Here is a 21244-nt window from a genome sequence, read left to right as displayed (position 1 = left end):
GATCGGGGTAGGCCTAACAAGACTTGGATGGAGATGATAGAAAAGGATATGAATGCTTTGAACTTCACCAAGGAGATGACATTGGATAGAAATGATTTGAGGAGAAGGATTCATGTGGAAGACTCAGAATGATTTTCTTTTTTGGTTCATATCGCCGACCCCAATTGTTTTGGGATGAAGGCGTAGTAGTTGTTGTTGTATGCAAAGTTGTCCAAAGAATACATCGTCAGATTTAAAGAAAGGATACAACAACTTACCAAACTCTAAGCATTCATGAGCCATATCTGTCATGCCTTTAGTTTTGACCATTTGTTTTGAACATTTGATATTTACTAGTTAGTTTTTATTAATTATTAAAAAATTAACAAAAACATCACTTTTGAAACTCATAGAAAAATACAGGGTCAGGTAAATGGTCTTAGAAACTTTTGCTCATGTTGCTATGTCCTGGATGTGGGATGCTTAGAGTCTTTCTATGAATCATGCTAAATGCTACATAAGATATTAGATATGTAACATATTCATGTTAGATTTAAATGAGTCTATATGCAAATATAACAAAAGAACAAACTAACTAACATGTAAACCTAACACTTACGGTGGTTGCCAACAAAGTTTCTTTATAAAATTCATGCTCTTTTGGCTTTTTTGACTACTCTACATCTTTTTCTTTTTCATTAACATATCATCATCAATTGAAATTGAATATAAACATATACATGTCAGTACCATTGGTTGTTTACACACATGACTCAAGACATTTATCTCAAGCATCACAATTGAGTTCTCGTTTGGGGGTAAGAATTTTGTTTCCTTTATGCTGCCATATTTTTTTACCTAAAATATAAATAAGAGACTTATGACACAAGTATTTAAATTGATCTTTTTGATCAGTCTGGATATACCCTAGTGATCATTGATTAGACTTCATTAAATTATCTAAATAGGCAAAAAGTATCCTGAAGGACTCTTCAAATAAACCATATAGTGTCTTCCTCGTATATTCTCGTCCACGCCATACTTATTTGTATTTTAACTTACACACCTTCCTCGTAATTAATGTCATTCATGATTTTCCTTGGAGTCATCTTCAGGATATCATGCATGAGTTTGTAAATAACACCTTAAAACACTATAAGAAAAATGTTAATTAGTGAAATAAATAATCTGTCGCAATTTTATGAAGGATTAGCGAGAGAAAATTAGTCATCCTTAAAATTAGAATTAGTTACGGAATTTGCGATAGAAACATTCTGTTTCCAAATCCATCGCTAATTAGCGACAAATTAGTGATGAAAACGTTTTGTCTCAAACTTCGTCGCAACTTCAGGACAGAATTTTTTTTCGCTGATCCGTTGCTAAGTAGCGACGAATTTTGAGACAGAATATTTTCGTCACTAATCCGTCGCTAATTTTTTATGTAAAACAATACAGCTAGGGCACGAAATTAACTCTGCTCTCTCTCTCTCTCTCTCTCTCTCTCTCTCTCTCTCTCTCTCTCTCTCTCTCTCTCTCTTCTGCCGCACTGCTTGCCATCTCCGCCACCGCTCTCTGGCGATCCACCGACAGCTCCCTTCAGAGACCTCGCCGGCCACCTCCCTTCGTCGTTCCCCCTCTATCGCCCCTTTCCCTCAGTTGAGCTGTCTCTCCCGCTCACCGTATTTCGGCCATCCAATGCCGACGACCCACCTAACACATCCGGCCCAACCTCTCTGCCTCGCCGTCAACCCCACCTTCCTCTCCAGCAGCCTCGTCGGGCAACCCCACCTCCCTCTCTGGTAGCCTCGCCGTGCCTTTAAAAGGCACAGAGGGTTGAACCCTCTCTGCCTTCCTCCTCTCTCTCGCCGACTACGCCTCCCCTCTTACCGCCGCCCTCGTCGCTCTTCACCCTCTCTCCTCTCCCGTCCGACCTCCAGCCTCTGGCCGACAGTCGTTGAAGTCCCCCCCCCCCCCCCCCACACACACACACACACACACACCTGCGACCCTCACCGACCTCCTCTTCTTCCTCCCTCTCCAGCAGCCTCATCGTGCCTTTAAAAGGGAACAGAGGGTCGAACCCTCTCTGCCTCCTCATCTCTATCCCCGACTGCGCCTCTCCTCTCATCGTCGCCCTTGTGCCTCTTTGCCCTCTATTCTCTCTCGTCCGACCTTGAGCCTCCGGCTGACAGCCATCGGAGTTTCCCCCCACCTGTGACCCTCATTGACCTCTTCTTCTTCCTCCCCCCTCTCGTCTTCCTCCCTCTCCGGCAGCCTCGATCACTCTCTTCTCCCCTGAGCCACGCCGGTGACCTTGTTGCCGATCATCCTCCTATTCCGGTAGCCTCTCTCCGCAGTCGACCCATGGGCGGATCTCCTTCACCGGTGAGTCTGCAGGTATACCGCCTCTCTCTCTCTCTGTCAGACGGTGGTGGAGCCCCTGCCGCCTCTTGATGGGTTGTTGCCCCTGCCGTATATAAATGTGCATTGCAGGTGCGTAGCTGAACAAAATGCATGATGCTTAATTCTAAGCATCACATGCGACTTAAAATGCCATGCGAAAAGAAATAAGAAAAATGCAAATGCAAAAACATGCAAATCGGGTAAATACTCATGATGAGTAAGTGATGCAAGCGCATCACATGTTAGTTACTTTCTTGGATGCAACACTTTTTGCTCACACACTCACTTAGTTGTGGATCTCTAGGACTGTTTTGCTGGAGTTTGGAGATCATGTTGAGCATGATTTGAATGTATGAGAATATAAGTGCTCTTATTTTTATAATTCGGATTCTATGCTAGTCATGGTAGTTGTTAGCGGGATATTGGAGTATGTTTGTTGTAGGTACATGTTTGACATTGTTGTGATATTAATGATTGAATGTATTATAATGTTTGACATGACTATCCATGCTTGCATGAAGTTATTTTTTATTTGATTATGCATTCCATATAAAATTATATCATGAAAACATGCTTAAATTGAATGTATCATGTTTGTGAATGTGATTTCATTTTTCTAAATATCCTTGTGATATATATATATATATATATATATATATATATATATATATATATAATCATTATATCTACCAACAATGCATGATAAATTTGATATTTTTTACTTCGACGCATTATTATGATTCTCTTTTAACTGGTAAAGATAATATCCATAACATTATAGGATAAAATGGTTGCAAACCGTGAATGGATGTACTGTAGGATAGTTGATAATGAGGTGTCCCTTGAATATATGGATGGTGTTGACAGTTTTAGTGAATTTGCAACGGCAAGTGTCAGTACAGTGGATCCTATTGGTCGAATCAGGTGACCCTGCATGATGTGTAAGAACAATCGATTTATAGAACCTCATGGAGTTAGACATCACCTATACAGGAAGGGTTTTGTGAGTGATTATCAAAATTGAATGCTTCATGGTGAAGAATTTTGGAACAATTTTGATGCACGAGTGAATGTGGTGCACGATAATCTATATGTGGATTTGATATTTGATGTTGCAGAACCAAAACTGGGTTCTGCTATGGGTCCTAATGATGTACCAACTGGGGTAGAGAAAGAAGCAGCAAATGATGCAGCTAGTAGATTTTATGATTTACTTAGAGAAGTTGATGGGCTACTATGGAATGGTTGTAAGAGTCACACTATTTTGTATGCAGTTCTTCAACTACGAAATTTGAAGTCAGAGTATAATTTGAGTCAATCATGTTTTGACCGTTTGTGCCCTATTGTGAAGACTATGTTGCCCAAAGATGAGAAATTACCACAAAATTTTTACCGTGCAAAGGTTATGGTCAACACTCTAGGTATGAGGTATCAAAAGATAGATGCTTATCCAAATCACTACATGTATTTTAAAGATCAAGAAAATAGCAGATCATGCCCGTCATGTAGGCATCCTCGGTTTAAGCCAAAGACAAGAGTCAATGCTAGCACGAGGTCAAAAAAAGTGTCATACAAGTCACTCTGCTACTTCTTTCTCACCCCTAGATTGCAACAATTGTATATGTCTTCGAGGATAGCTAAACATATGAGATGACATGCAAATAAAGTTTGACATGATGAAGATAAGATCACGCATCTTATTGACGCAGAACCTTGAAAGCACTTTGATCGTACTCATCAGACCTTCGCAATGAAAGTGAGAAATGTTAGGCTCGATTTATGTACAGATGAATTTAATCCATTTGAGGGTATATTAACCCCATACTCGTGTTGGCCAGTATTTGTCACCCCATACAACCTTCCTCCAAGCTTGTGTATGAAGCGTCAAAATCTTTTCTTGTCTCTATTGATCCCTGGTTCGACATCTTCGAGCCAAAATCTTGATGTATATTTAAAGCCATTGATTGATGAACTGAAAATACTATGGGATGACGGTGTTCAAACGTACGATGTCCACAAAAAACAAAACTTCAATATGAAGGTTGTTGTTCTATGGACAATCAGTGACTTCCCTGCATATGATATGTTATCTAGTTAGAGCATACATGAGAGGTTGGCATGTCCGTACTGCATGGAGGATACAAAATCTTTTAGATTAACGCATGGAAGGAAGTCACGCTGGTTTGATTATCACCATCGATTTCTACCCAGCGACCATCCATTTCGATGACAAAGGAATGCGTTCTGAGCAGGCATAACTGAAATAGAAGGTCCACCTACACGGTTGTCTGGCATCGAGATTTTAAGACAATTGCAATATTTTCTATATGGACTGACAGAGGCCCGTAGTCCGACGCCCTTTCTTGGATTTGAGAAGGATCATAATTGGACAAAGAAATCTATATTTTGAGAACTATCATATTGGCCAACTTTATTGATACAACATAATTTGGATGTGATGCATGTGAAAAAAATTGTGCTTGATAATGTGTTCAATACGATAATGAATGTCAAAGGGAAAATGAAGGCTAATTCGAAGGCTCGTATAAATTTAAAAGTAATATGTAAAAGGCCAGAATTGGAACTCCAAGAGTACAATGGCAAAGTACTAAAACCAAAGGCAAGGTACGTGCTTGGACCAGATCAAGTAAAACAGGTATGTCAGTGGTTGAGACAGTTGAGATTTTCAGATGGATACGTCTCTAACAATGCTCGGGCTGTGAAGATAGATGAGTAACAATTATGTGGGTTAAAGCGCCATGATTGTCATGTCATTATGCAACGATTGATTTTCCTAGCATTCCATGATTTGTTAGACAAACCTATATGGGGGGTATTATCCGAGTTAAGTAGATTTTTAACATTATATGCATTAAAAGTTGTAGTAACTGAGGTAAAAAATCTCTAGAATTCTGTCGTCACTACTATTTGTCAACTAGAGAAGATATTTCTGCTAGCATTTTTTGATGTTATGGAACATGTGGTCATACATTTGCCATATGAACTTAGTGTTAGTGGTCCTGTGCAATATTGGTGGATGTACCCATTTGAAAGGTATATTTTTATTTATACTTTTCTCTCTGATGCTATTGGGAATTTATTGTATTATGAGATGTATATTGTTGACAGATGCATGTTTGATCTAAAAAAAAAGGTTCAGAATAAAGCAAGAGTTGAGGGTTCAATTTGTGAGAGGTACACTTTAGAAGAGATTTCAAATTTCTCATCTAAGTACTTTGAACCTCACATTCCAACATGTTACACTTGCCCACCTCGTAATGATGATAAAGAACAAGTTACTGTGGCTGACAAACTAAGGATATTTAAACCACTTGGGCATGCCTTTGGCAGTTGCTGGTCAAGACTCTTGGAAGATCGAGAGCAAGACACAACACAAATCTATATCCTTTTTAATTGCTCAGTGATCGACCCCTATATCGAGTAAGTATACTTAATATGTAACACTAAGTTTTCTACGTGCGTACATGGTTCGGTAATATAAATATTTGTTAAGTACAGACGATTTGATCTGGAGTTACAAAAAGAACTTTCATATCTCACTGATTCAAAAGTACAGAAAGAGCGTGAAAATAAGTTTGGGGCATGGTTTCAAAGAGTTGGTAAGGACGATGACATACATTCTTTTCGTGTAAACAACAATATGTTACTTAATTGGTCGTGATTACAATCATTGTTTATGCTTGTAGGTCCGTCGTGGTGATGTTAATGATCAAGGAATATGTGATTTACAAAATGGTCTGACCAAAGTTGTGCAATGTTACAACGAGTACATCGTAAATAGTTATCGATTCCATACAAAAGACTATGGTGTAAATAAGTCAACGATGAATAGTGGCGTGTGTCAAGGGTAGCAATTATAGTGAAAATGAACTTGACTACTACAGTGTTATTGAAGAAATAATAGAGTTGACTTACTTAGGCATAAATAACACGATAACTTTATTCAAGTGTCATTGGTTTGATCCCATAGCAACAAGAGTCGACAAAGCCTCAAGCATTGTGGAGATGAATCATAAATCAAGGTTTGAAACATATGAACCATTTATATTAGCATCACAAGCTCAACAAGTTTATTATACTTCATATCCAAATACAAGAAAGTCAGATAGAAATGAATGGTGGGTGGTTTGCAAGGTGAAGTCTAAACTATACCCCGAGTATGATCAGTTATAAGAAGTCAACATTGTTGAAGAGGGTGATTACTATCAATCAGATGATATGTATGATTTCTCTTATGGTCACGATGTCATATGGTTTGCATGTCACATCTCCATTGTCTGATGACACACGTATAAAAAAATATTATCCAAATGATATACCAAGTGGATGAGCGCCCAATGAAGAAGAAGACGAAGAGAATAAAGATGAGGAGGATGAGGAAGAAAAAGAGTATGAAAGTCAAACAAGTGATGAGAAAGCATACTTCAGCTAGTAAAATACATCTTGTAATACATATCACATCACTTTCTCATATGCTCTTATGTTTGTATTTCGAAAACCATGCTAGCCATGGTTGTAGTTAGCGAGATATTTTAGTGTGTTTGTTGCAGGTACATATTTGACATTATTGTGATATGAATGATTTGAATGTATTGTCATGTTTGATGTGACTATATGCATGCTTACATGAAGTTATTTTCGATTTGATTATGTACTCATGTTCATGGAATTGCATATCAGGTTACATTCCATGCATACTTAGCATGTACATGCACAGTTCATGCATAGTTATAAAACTTATTCATGTAGGACCTTTAAATCTTTATATTTCATGCATATATCATGTCCATGCTAAGATCAAGAGTTATATAACTAACCCAAATAACATTTTTATTTATTAGAATATGGTTCATAGAGGTCACAGTGGTCGAGGACCAAGTGGAGGTCGTGGGACATCATTAGGTAGATGTCTTTGTGTTATATTTAAATATAGAAATTCATTATATTTTTGTTTATATGTTGATATAAAAATTGTTACTTGTTAATCGTCTTTATAGGATCCCATCTCAGTGATAGTCAGTCTCAACCTTCGTCTTCACATAATATTTCAATTGGTATATCATTTAAATAATTGTATAGTTGATTAGTTTATATGTGCATTGTGTAAATTTCTAACTTATTGTTCTGTAGATGATGTTTTGCTTGTACATGACCCACTTACACCAGCTACTCATATGCATCACGAGACAACGCCGGATGCAGGGTCTTCTCAGTCTAACACACGATGACTCATTCAAATAGTGTATATCGATAGTCGACCGTAAGTATTATATTGTCACTTATCCAATATTTATCTTATAAATAGTGTATATCGATAGTCGATTGTTAATGTGTACCAATTCATGTGCAGTGCGAGGTTCGAGCCACAAGAAGTAATACGAAAAATTAGAAAGTCACTAGTTCAGCATCTACTAGGATCGATCGCTCAATGAAAAATATACCCGAAGGAGGTGTTGGAAAGATTATGGTCCTCATTCATAATATATAATCGTTTATCATAGCTAATGTGTTTTATATTTAATTTTTTATTATAATCATATGCACTAACTTTCTGAAATTATTTATAGGCTTCAAATTGCTTTACAACTGCGAAGGAGGAGCAGGACACGAGGCTAGTGTGGCAGAAGGTGGCTGTCAGTCGATTTGCCGACATGCTGCACAATATGAAGACTGTAGCAATAAAAGCAGCTGGTGGGATAGATGATCTACTGCAGTGGAATGACTATGATCTTTTTACTATCAGAACAAATTATTGAGATGCAATGTGCGATAAGTGGGCAAGCCATGAATTTTGAAACCGCTTAGCAAAGGTCGCACAAAACTGAGCAAAAATGCCTGATGCCCATCTACACATAGGTGGTTCTACGACTTTTGAGAGTCACTAGAAGAAAATGGTAACTCATCAATATATATATATATATATATATAGAGAGAGAGAGAGATAGATATAAATATATATTATATATATTATCAAATTTATAAGTATTTTTGCATACTTTCTAATTGATTTTTTTTATCATTTAACCTTGCAGAAAGCTGAAAAATGAGGCATTGTATCTTATAAGGATGTGTTTGTTAAAACACATAAACGTAAGAGCACGGAAGAGTTTGTATCAGAGAAGGCGAGAGCGACAACAGTATGTATTTATTGTATTAATAAACATTGTAAAATACAAGTTATCATAAATTATATTATTATAAATATTATAATTTTTAATTATTATTTTATACTGTAATCATTACTTTGTAGGAGTCATACGAGCAATAGATGGTAGAGCGATATAGCGATGACTCCACTCAGCATCCGCTTTTTGATTCTGCAACATGGGTGACTGCAACCGGTGAACCCAAAAAGGGTCATGTGTTCGGGTTTGGGAGTAACATGAACATCACATCAGTCATTGCCTTCTATAGCCAGGGCCTTCAAAGTTCTCCCGCCAGCATCAACTCCCACCGTCTGATTGACTCTGTTGTTTCTTGGGATGGTGTCCACCAGCTTCTACAGGACACAATGCGTGACTTTTTACATGAAGTCATTCCCAACCTTGTCCATAATGAGTTGTGCAACTTTTTTCTAGACAGGAGAACTTCGTCTGCATTCAACATGAGCTCTGGTGCTCGTCAAGTATAAAGTTTCATGTCATTTGTTTCATGTCGTTAGATTTCAAGCTAGTATATGCATGATTGAATACATATATGAATGATTGAATCACTATGAATTTTTATTGCTAGCATTAGAACACATATAAGCATAATTTCATCACTATGAAAGTTTTTTGATTGCCTTATAACACATATATGCATGATTGAATTACTATGAATGTTTTTTGACAATCTTAGAACACATATAAGCATGATTTCATCACTATGAAAGTTTTTTGACTGCCTTATAACACATATATGCATGATTGAATCACTATGAAAGTTTTTTGACAACCTTAGAACACATACAAGCATGATTTCATCACTATGAAAGTTTTTTTACTGCCTTATAATACATATATGCATGATTGAATTACTATGAAAGTTTTTTGACAACCTTAGAACACATATAAGCATGATTTCATCACTATGAATGTTTTTTGACTGCCTTATAACACATATATGCATGATTGAATTACCATGAAAGTTTTTTAACAACCTTAGAACACATATAATAATAATGATTTCATCATTATGAATGTTTTTTGACTACTTTATAACATATATACGCATGATTGAATTACTATTAAAGTTTTTTGACAACCTTAGAACACATATAAGCATGATTTAGTCACTATGAATGTTTTTTTACTGCTTTATAACACATATATGCATGATTGAATTACTATAAAACTTTTTTGACATCCTTAGAACACATATAAACATGATTTCATCACTCTTAAAGTTTTTTGACTACCTTATAACACATATATGCATGATTGAATCACTATGAAAGTTTTTTGACAACCTTAGAACAAATATAAGCATGATTTCATCACTATGATTTTTTTTTACTGCCTTATAACACATATATGCATGATTGAATTACTATGAAAGTTTTTTTACACCCTTAGAACACATATAAGCATAATTTCATCGCTATGAAGGTTTTTTTACTGCCTTATAACACATATGTGCATGATTGAATTACTATGAAAGATTTTTGACAACCTTAGAACACATATAAGCATGATTTCATCACTATGAAGGTTTTTTGATTGCCTTACAACACATATATGCATGATTGAATTACTATAAAAGTTTTTTGACAACCTTAAAACACATATAAGCATGATTTCATCGCTATGAAGATTTTTTTACTGCCTTATAACACATATATGCATGATTAAATCACTATGAAAGTTTTTTGACAACCTTAGAACACATATAAGCATGATTTCATCACTATGAAGGTTTTTTGACTGCCTTATAACACATATATGCATGATTGAATCACTATGAAAGTTTTTTGACAACTTTAGAATACATATAAGCATGATTTAATCACTATGAAAGTTTTTTTGACTGCCTTATAACACATATATGCATGATTGAATTACTATGAAAGTTTTTTGACAACCTTAGAACACATATAAGCATGATTTCATCACTATGAATATTTTTTGACTGCCTTATAATACATATATGCATGATTGAATTACTATAAAAGTTTTTTGACAACCTTAGAACATATACAAGCATGATTTTATCACTATAAAAGTTTTTGGATTGCCTTATAACACATATATGCATGATTGTGATACATAACACATTTATTTGACAGCCTTATAAACCATATATGCATGCTTGAATCACTATGACATTTTTTTGACAACCTTAGAACACATATCTGCATGATTGAATCACTATGAATTTTTTTTTTTCAACCTTAGGACACATATTTGAATTCTGTTAATGTCCTTCACTTTATTACTAGTCTATGTGTCATTCAGCCATGTTATTTTAATTGCCTTAGATTAGGTGCATTGCATATAATTTATTTTATTATATTTTGTTCATCAATACTAACATTTTGGTTTTCTTGTAGGATGCTGGAGATGAGCAACATAGAGGAGTTGATGGAGGCATGGATGAAGGGGCAGATCGAGACAATGAAGAGTATGATGCTCCAAATCTTGGCAATGATTAGATTCATGTGTTGAATTTATTTCACGTACTTATTGTTTCAAATGAAACTCTTTGTATATGTTCACTTGTAACTAATTAAAACTTGGCGAGGATTATAGTGGGTTGTTAAATTTGTTTCACTTGTAACTTATGTTAAATGTGTTTTACCTGCTTTGTATATGTATTTTTTATGTGTACTTTGTTTTTTATACACAGGTTATATAAATTGTATAACGAGAAATTTTTTCTCGATATTTATATTTCAAATAAATTTTTTTTTAAAAATTTTGCAATGGATTAGCGATGGATATTATCCGTCACTAATATCCATCGTGAATTTAGGGACGAATATTTATCTGTCTCAAAAGTTGAATCAGTCGATGTTTTGCGATGAAATGTAATCCGTCGTGAATCCGTCGATAAATTGGTGATAGAACTTAGCGACAAAAATGTATTCATCGTTAAATTTTAGTGACGGATATGTATCTATCGCAAAACCAAATCAGTCCTTATTTAGCAAGGGATTAGCGACGAATCATGACATTCGCTAATCTGTCACGAATTAGCGATGAAAGTAGAAACATGTCAGTTTTATCGCTAATTAGCGACAAAGAAATTTCGACAGATGCTATCCATCGCTAAACCATTGCCAATCCGTTGCTAAACAGATTAGCGAAGAATTATCATCGGATAGCGTTCGTTGCTAATCCACATAATTCTTATAGTGAATCCAATTGGAAGATACTTTTTCTACTATAAAGTTGTCTAATGATCCACCACATATATGTTCACTTTCATACTTCTTCACTTGAAAAAATATTGCTTTGTGCACTTTTATATATGTTCACTTTCATACTTCCTCGTCTATTCTCGTGCATACGATGACGACTCTGTTTTTGCAGCTCTTCGCAAATTTTACTTTATAGTTGTTATTGATTATATAATCTTTCAAAAACTCATGACAATAATGAAGATCATTAAACTTTTTGTCGAAAGTAATTTCTTAATCATTTGAGCATGTTGTTAGTTACTAAAAATATTCACAATCATTAAGTTTTTTATTACGCAACTTGTCATACAACTAAGAGTCCTTTATTTAAATGACTTTCAATTGTTTTCCATTGTATAAGAATTTATTAAACTGTAACCTATTCAACTATGTCGCATTAGTATAAAAGCATAAAATAGTTCTATTGCCCAATAAATATTCATATAGCTTATACAACATACCAAGGTTTTGACTTCTCAATTGTTATTTGTGCAATATTTTTAATCGCTATTATTTGTCTAATGTCATTAGGTCCTATTTTATCATTTTTGAGCCTGACTCAACAGACATGGTATCATCATCATTTGTATCATCAATTTTTTCACTATCTATGTCATCGTTGCTACCACTAATTGATTGTTATATTGCATAAACAAAATCAAAATTTATTATATATATCACTTCTTTTTCTTTCATACATGCAATATTTCTGCATTTTTAACTTTCAACATTAATCATAAAAAATCGCATTCATCAGCACAACTACATCTCATGCATAAATTACAAAGTCCAATAACTTGTACCTAGCTTTGTCATATGCCCTAAAAAGATGAATGTCATCCATGTTACTACGATCAAGATCACTTATACAGGTTTGCCTGCATGGTTCAACATCCTCTATAGTGATTCTTTGATCATGTACGGTGTCAACTATTTGCGAAAGTTCTTTATTGCTTGCACGTCAAAAATCTATATCCTTAATCGGTTTGAGAAACTGCATGCCCTCTATGTGTCTGCTCTTAATGTTTAAAACATCAATATTGTTCATTGTTCGAGACATTCAGATGTTTGTCAAAGGACTAAACTCGATAGATGCACATCCTCCACATGATTTTTATCATTTCATTCATCAATTGTTTATTATGCATCACTTCCAACTATTTATTTAACTTCACAACCAATAACTTCTTGTTCAGCTTTGCGAGCAATTAAGTAAATGTCGTCACTAAATAACATTGATTATACATCATCTAAAATATCTATTCATATTTGTTGACTATCTATGCTTAGAGAATAACTATACTGACATTTCAATAACTCTTTCGCATAACTAATTTTATTAGACATTAAAGCCACAAATTCGTTAAAGCTATTGTTTTTGTAGACTAGTATAGATATCCAATTAGCGTGGTTAATGTTATGATAATGTACTTTAACCCTTTAAGAGGTCATCATTAATTGCTTACACCAACCACACAACATATCATTCACTTAATAAAAATATTATATGAGAAAAGGTCATCTATATGCACTTCATACATTCAATTAACATAACTACCTACAACAACAAATCTGAAAACCAACTACCCCACAATAACCCCTAACCCCTATTCAATGCTTGTGTACAATAAACCCTAGTCTCATTACCAACACAAAAATATCAAATATTAACTAATGGACAAGCAAACAAATATAAATCAACTACAACATAAATATATATATATATACATATGAAAAAAACCTAAACGATAAATCTGATGATAAATACTAAATAAAATACAAGAAAATATACAAAAACATCTACAACAATAACCAAACATAAATGTGTATAAGGCTATTAAATGCCTATATTTATAAATAAAAAAAGTTTAGAATGAGATAAAATAATATGCATATATATATATATATATATATATATATATATATATTATTTATATGAAACTCACCTTTCGACATAACTTGAAAAGCCGATACAAAGGATATCATGATCTCGTCATAATGCAACAAATTTTTTTTACGAAAATCACTGTAAGAGGAGAGAGAAAATGTTGAGGGTTCTAGAAAAAAAATGGTTAGGGTTCTTTCTAGAAATAAAAAAAAACAAAATGAACAAAAGCTACTTTATGTATGATTCAACAAGCATGTCAATGTAAAAAAAATTATATGCCAAAAATTTATGCAAATTGCCCTATATTTGTGAATCTCCTTAAAGATCAATTACTTAAAAGGGATCTACATGATTATATGCAAACTTCATACTCTACATGTGAATTTAGTGAATTATTTATGAAGTTACGACACGTTTCAATTACAGAAAGTTCATGAGTTTGGTTATAAGAACTTTATACTATATGTGAATTTAGTGAAATATTTGCATAGTTATGATAGTTTCAATTATAGAAAGTTTATATATTTAGTTATGTGAACTTCATAATATATATGTGAATTTAGCAAAATATTTACGAAGTTACGATAGGTTTTAGTTACATGAAGTTCACATATTTGGTTATGCAAATTTTGTACTATATATGCCAATTTAGTAGAATATTTTTAAAGTTTCAACAGGTTTCAGTTATAGGAAGTTCGTAAATATGGTTATGCATATTTTTTGAGATACAAAAAAAAATGTGTGAATTTACCTTTTAGCGAGAGTTTGTGATACCCAAAGAAGCGTACTGATACATCACGTGAACTTCAGTAGGTTCTCTCATTCGAAAGGTAAAATGGTCCTAAAGAAGTTAAACATTTGTAAATTTAGACTTGGGGCAAATTTCAAAAATTATAGTATTTTGAGAAACATGACATTTTTGTTGTGCAGTACAATCATTTCTGAATAATATGTCATTAACAAGTAGAGAGAAGGAGAGGCTTAGGAAAGGAAAGGTTAATTATGTGTCTAAATATAGCAAAAAAAAAAAGAACGGGAAAGGGAGAGAGCCTTGAAAAGTGTACTTAGGTGAATTAAGGGCTTGTTTGAAATCTAAGAACTGGGATAGAAATTAATGCATTTGGCAAAAAGTTGTTTCAACTACCACCTAGTCACTGTTTGGAAACTGGGATGAGAGTTAATGCATTTGCGTTGGAAAGTGGCATTGTATTTACACTAAGTCATGAAATTCACCTTTAGGAGGTGGCAACTGTCCTTTCCTGAAATGCCACTTCCCATCCCAGCTGGGACCTTGGGAAGTGAAGAAGGCCATGAATTAAAAGATGAGAAAACATTTATTTATAATATAAAGAGGTATATTGAGAAGTGTGGAGAAGGGGTAGTTAAAAGTAGAATAAATGAGAGGGGGGTAAGGGAAGTGGAAAGAGATATTAGAGAGGGTCACATGTTTAATGTTCATTGGCTAGAATGTGGGGCTTTGGTCACCTAAAATTTAGTGCAAGAGTATATATATACGGAGAGAGAGAGAGAGAGTAATGTGTAATCTCTCAAACTATCTTAGACTCCTTTAAAAAACCAACTTGTATGTTTTTTTTGTTTAATATAAACCTATAGATGTGTTTATCATTATTTGTTTACTAAAAACCATGTTTTAGATGGAATCAATTTAACATTAATTCTTGAAGTTTAGTTAATCATTTTTTTTTGTGTAATATGAACCAATGATTTTTTTGTTCAGCTAAAAATATATCTAAACATGAAAATTGTTTAAACCAATACATGTTTGTACTAAATAAAGCATATAGATCACATGTATGTATTTAGATTAAGTAAAAAATATAAGTAAATATATTTTTTAAAAGAGTCTAAGATGGTCAAGGAGATAAATGGTCAGTAACTCACACATTACTATATATATAGTACATTCTATGTATAAATAAGAAATGGTATTTTTATTATATTTTGGATTTAAAAGAAGAAGAAAGATGACAATTTTGTAATATTTCAACATTTAAATTTAATAATATACTTAAAATGACTAAAAAATATTATTTTATATAATTACAAATTTAACCTTAAGTAAATATTTTGCCCCTTTTAATCTATTTGCATTGGACTATTGGTAGGAAAATTTTGTAATTACAAATTGTTACGTTGATTTTTGCTTACAAGTTCAAAAATACTATTATGGAAGTTGGTCATATAATCCTTTTGATAATTATAGTTTTAACTTTAAATAAATATTTTTATTATGCCTATTTTAATCCATTTGCATTAGACCATTGGTAGGGCAAATTTGTAATTGTAATTTTTTGTGTTGGTTTACTCTTAAGAAAGTCCAAAATGTTATTATGATAGTTGATTGTATCATCTTTGTAATAATTACAGTTTTATTTAACCTTAAATAAATATTTTTATTATACCCAATTTAATTCAATTATATTAGACCATTGGCAGGACAATTATGTAATTGCAAATTTTTTTTGTTGGCATTCCATTTAGAAGTAAAAAAAATTGTTATTATAGCAACTATCGTATCATTTTTTTATAATTACTATTTTATCATTAAGTTATTTTTTATTATGAATTTTAATTTGTTTGAATTAGGCCATTACTAGGGCAATTTTGTAACTGCAAATTATTTTACATTAGCTTCTCATTTACTTGTCAAAAATGTTACTATTGCAATTGAAAGAATATGATGAGAAAAACATTAATTTGATTTTTATATTTATTTTATTTCTAAAAAAACTGGGTGGGATTAGCATTCTTGCTCCTGTTTATTCATTCTCATTATTCGCGGTTGTGCTCAGTTCTCACTCATTGCCATCAATCAGTTCTCTCCATAGTCCACGGAAAAGTGCAAGAGTTAGATCTCCCTCTCTCTCTCTCATGTAACATAAAGCTCTAATAAGTGTGTGTCGAACCCCTCCAAGTTCTGCTAGATCTTATGACCATCTCTCTCTTTATTGCCAAAAAAATCGGTGTTCTCCTATTCTATTTATGCAGGTTTTACTCTAAAAAATTAAGGTGAGAGTTATTTCTAAGGGTGTATACGGATAATTTGGAGAATTCTTATAGAAAAGTGAATTCTCAAGAAAGAGAATTCTTAATCTCAAGATTTATAACATTTGGATAACTTGAACATACTCATTCCTTATCTTTGAGAATTCATATTATATTTTTTTTAGCATAGATTGATGTGAGAGTTTTAAATCAAGGTTGTTAAATGCGATGAGGTGAGCCTGCGCTTCGCCTCTGAGGGGGAGGCAGGGAGCGGCGGAGGAGCAGTTGGCCGGCACGTGGTGGTGGATCCACCGATGAGGGGCAATTTGCGGATCACAGCATGCCTCAGTACCATGAGCGTGCGCCTCGCCTCTGAGGCGTACGCCTCTCACAACACTGTTTTAAATTTTTTAGAATAAGGTAGCAAAAAAAAAAAAGGGTATATTAGCAGGGATGTAAACAGATCATAATAATTAATTTGGATCTATACATTAAATCCTACTTGATCCAATCTAATTAGATTTGAATTAATAGTCAAAATAAAAGATGTATATATAGTGGGTGGTAGCTGCCTACTGTGAGTGGATGCACCCTCGGTGTCCATTGCACACGTGATGAATCCTCAACACACACGCCCTGTAAAACAACCTTTAGCGACGTGCTCACTAAAGGCCTTTTTTACGTAACAATGCAGGTGTGTAATGAATGGTGTGCGCACGTCCATTGGGGGTAAGCCAAATGGTAGACAGCTATCACTTTATTATATATATAGGATTCTGTGACTAGATCCTAAACACAAGATTCAAATGTGCATTCTGATCAGATTCAGATTACTTTTGTATTCAAATTGGATCCAAATCCTTTTTTATAGTTCTATATTTGGTTTAAAATCAAATCTGATCCATTTGCATCTTTATATGTAAAAAACTTACTTTTTATCAATTTATGGATTCATGTTAATATTTTTTTATCTCATTGGATACCATTTAGATGATATGTTTGGATGATCCGACTTTAAGGTATACATTTTAGACTGGCTACAAATGGATCATATATGGTCAGATATCCAATATGACTTTGACATATTTTTCTGGATATGGATCCTTTAAGTAAAATCCAAATGTGGATTCAGATTGGTTTCAGATCGGTTTAATTGGATCACTTTCGAATTCATATCAGCATTTTAAGTCATATACTGAGTTAACCAGAATCAAAATCCAACCCAAATGCAATTTTTACATGTAAATAATTTATTTTGTTCTATTTTTTTTGGATTCGGTAATACCACATATATTACATTATGGATTCTTTGAATTTCAAATTTGGATCTGGTAGGACCCAACCCAAATCCAATTAATTTGCACCCTATTTTAGAGTTGGGTTTGGATCTAATATGATAGACCCATATCCTACCCATTTTACCTCTTGAGAGAGAGAGAGAGGACAAGGTGGAGGATAAGAGAAAAGGTGGAAGTGGAGGAAGATAAAAAGAGGAGGAAGAGGCGTAAGTGTTGGGTTTCTGGGACTTTAGTATGTGCAGTAAGGATTTTTACAACCTGATTCAAGGGAGATTTCCTCGATGTACTTATTGAACTATCTACTGCATAGGCATGGTTAGTTGTTACCCAGCCATAACTATCTGGCCTACCACTAAGATTGTGCCTCTTGGATTTCCAACTGTGTTGGGTATCCTATGAGATATAGGCCCCACCACAATATGTGTGGTTCATTGGGGTTCCATACGTGAGACCCTATTGTCACATTGAATCTAGATCCTACACTGAATCTGATTTTATGCTAGATTCAATTCTTGAATCCAATATCTTCCACTTGGCCATATGGGGCTAACACCCATATTATATCACTTTATTATAAAACAAACACCAAATAAACTTGCACAATTTCTTGGGTTATATCAGTATTTAAATATGATATTTTTCTTACATGTTATGGGTTATTTCTCACATAATCATGTAAATTTTTTTATCATTCAATTTTTAAGTACGAGGTTTTTTTTACACATGCTATGAGTTATTTTTCACATAGTCATGTGGATCTTTCTATCATACATATTCAAGTACATGGTTTTTATACATGCTATGGGTTATTTTTCACAACTATGTAAAATTTTCTTCAATTTCAAGTATGATGTTTTCACATATGCTATGGGTTATTTCTCATATAGTCATGTGGTATTTTCATCACTATATGAATCATGATACTTTCTACATATGATATGAGTTTAATCATGATATTATTCTTTCATGCACTAATTTCATATAACCATATAGGTTTCTCATCATGTCATAATTTAAATCATAACTCTCAATATGTATTTTTAAATAAATATATCATATTGTGGGTCTCACTTACGTAATAGGTTATGGGGTTCTTATGGCTCTTCTATGACCATACCATAGGAGATCATCATATTTACATGCACACTAGTGGAGTACTATAAATTTTATTAATTTATAGATATATGATAAAATATATTTTGCCAAATATAACAAATATTCTTACTTTTCAAACTTTCATCATAGTTAATACTCTCACTATCCATGTGTATCATTATCACATGCAATATACTTAAATTCTCATCAAATTAACCACTACCTGGTCATTTTGGATAAATATATCTATATTCAAATAGTCACAAATATTACTAAAACATGAATAACACTATATTGCATTTCATGCATAAGCTTACACATGAAAAAATATACTTTTATGCATTCATACAACAAACCATAAGGAACATGGCTTATGATGTTTATTTATCATCATATGCAAATAAATATATTCACATGCATGTGTAAAATTATAATTCAGCTCTAACTTTTTTAATATATTGTATTTAAGTAATATGTGCATTAAGTCATCACAAACTAGAAGCAATATGCACAAGTAATAAAACTTAAGTCATCATATCCAATGAAATTGAATATGCACCAGATTCATATCCATTGAGAGTTATTTTATTACCAATATATCAAACATGATAAACTCATTTCAAGGCTTTCAACTTATCAAAAATGATAATCAACAATCATGTCAACATATAAGTTCAGATCTATTATCAGATCTACTCAAAAAATCCATATCCAAAATAATTATATTTTTGTAAGTTCATATCCAAAATCGACTTGAGATGTTATCATCAAATCCAACATGATCCATGAATATATATGCAAGCTTAAGCAAATTCATGAATCACATAAGATTTATCCATAGTCCAAATCCATATCTTTATGTTCCAATTCAACTGGATCCATACCACATATCTAACATTATACATATTTTGATCTATCTGGGTCAAACTAGGATCCATGCAAACTATATTATTAGGTCAAAAAATCTGGCTTGACACTATCCGGATCCATCATAAAACCTGGATCAAATATAGATTCATATAACATATCTTCTAGTATAATTTCCAGATTCATCTCTGAATCAAATTTGGATCTATATCTCATATCTAAGCATTATACTACATGGATCCATCACTAGATCCATTCAATAAAAAAACCCAATATGGAACTATCCAAATTATACATGCATCAAACCATAAATAGGTTTATATCATACTATGAACTTTAAGTAAAAAACAATTCCAAATTGAATCTCAATAATCAATTCATGTTGACTTATTTGCTCAAAACCCAAATAACTTCAAAAGCTCATAAAATGACTCATTCAAGTATAATAATAGTGCAAGCATGTTCAATGCCATTTTCTGGATCTAAATCTTATTAATTGAATCTATAAGTTCAACAAGATTCAATAGCATTGCCTAGATTCAAACTAATACAACGGGATCTTAACTCATTTAACTTGATCTATACAAATCCATACAAGTTAAATAGGTCCAATATTGATCCAATCATTAGATTCAATGGATCCTAGTCTGGTTAAACTTAATCCATCATAAAACTGGATCAATACTCAATCATACTGGATCCATATGTAATAAGATCCAAACATAGAGAAATTATAAAGCATATCAAAAAATAGTCTGCAATTACATATAATATTTCAAGATCCAAAAAATAGATGCATGTTAAAAATCCAACCTCTTTCATATTAAGGTATAGATCCAATCCAGATTATAACTAGATCCAAGAAAACTAAACCAATCATGAGTTTTTGAAATTTAATATATCTAAATTTTATGGATATTACCTCAATCGAATATCAAACTCATGAAAATAATCCAAGATCCAAAGAATAGATTCAAACTCGTCTAAATAAAATACTAGGAGGTTTTCAGCAAGCTTGAAATACTTTTCTACAATATCAAAAAGTTAAAAGGCACTTCTGGGCAAAAACAACAAACTGGAACACTAAAACTGATTTTTTAGAACTTTTTGAGTTAAACAAAAGATTGTAAGTGCTTTTCTGTAATTTCAGAGAAGGTCGAGAACCACTTTTGAGAAAATTCTTAAACTATAAGAACATGCTTATTCTTTGAATTACCTAAAAACCGATCCCCTGTTCTGTAAAACAGAGGGGCACAAGCATAATTAATTGGAAAGAACAATGACAGTCTAATAATTTCCTTAAAGGGG

This window comes from Nuphar pumila, chromosome 2, assembly GCF_984573655.1.
Source record: "Nuphar pumila chromosome 2, dmNupPumi1.hap1.1, whole genome shotgun sequence".
Classification (NCBI taxonomy): domain Eukaryota; kingdom Viridiplantae; phylum Streptophyta; class Magnoliopsida; order Nymphaeales; family Nymphaeaceae; genus Nuphar; species Nuphar pumila.
Note: the sequence above shows the minus strand (reverse complement) of the source record.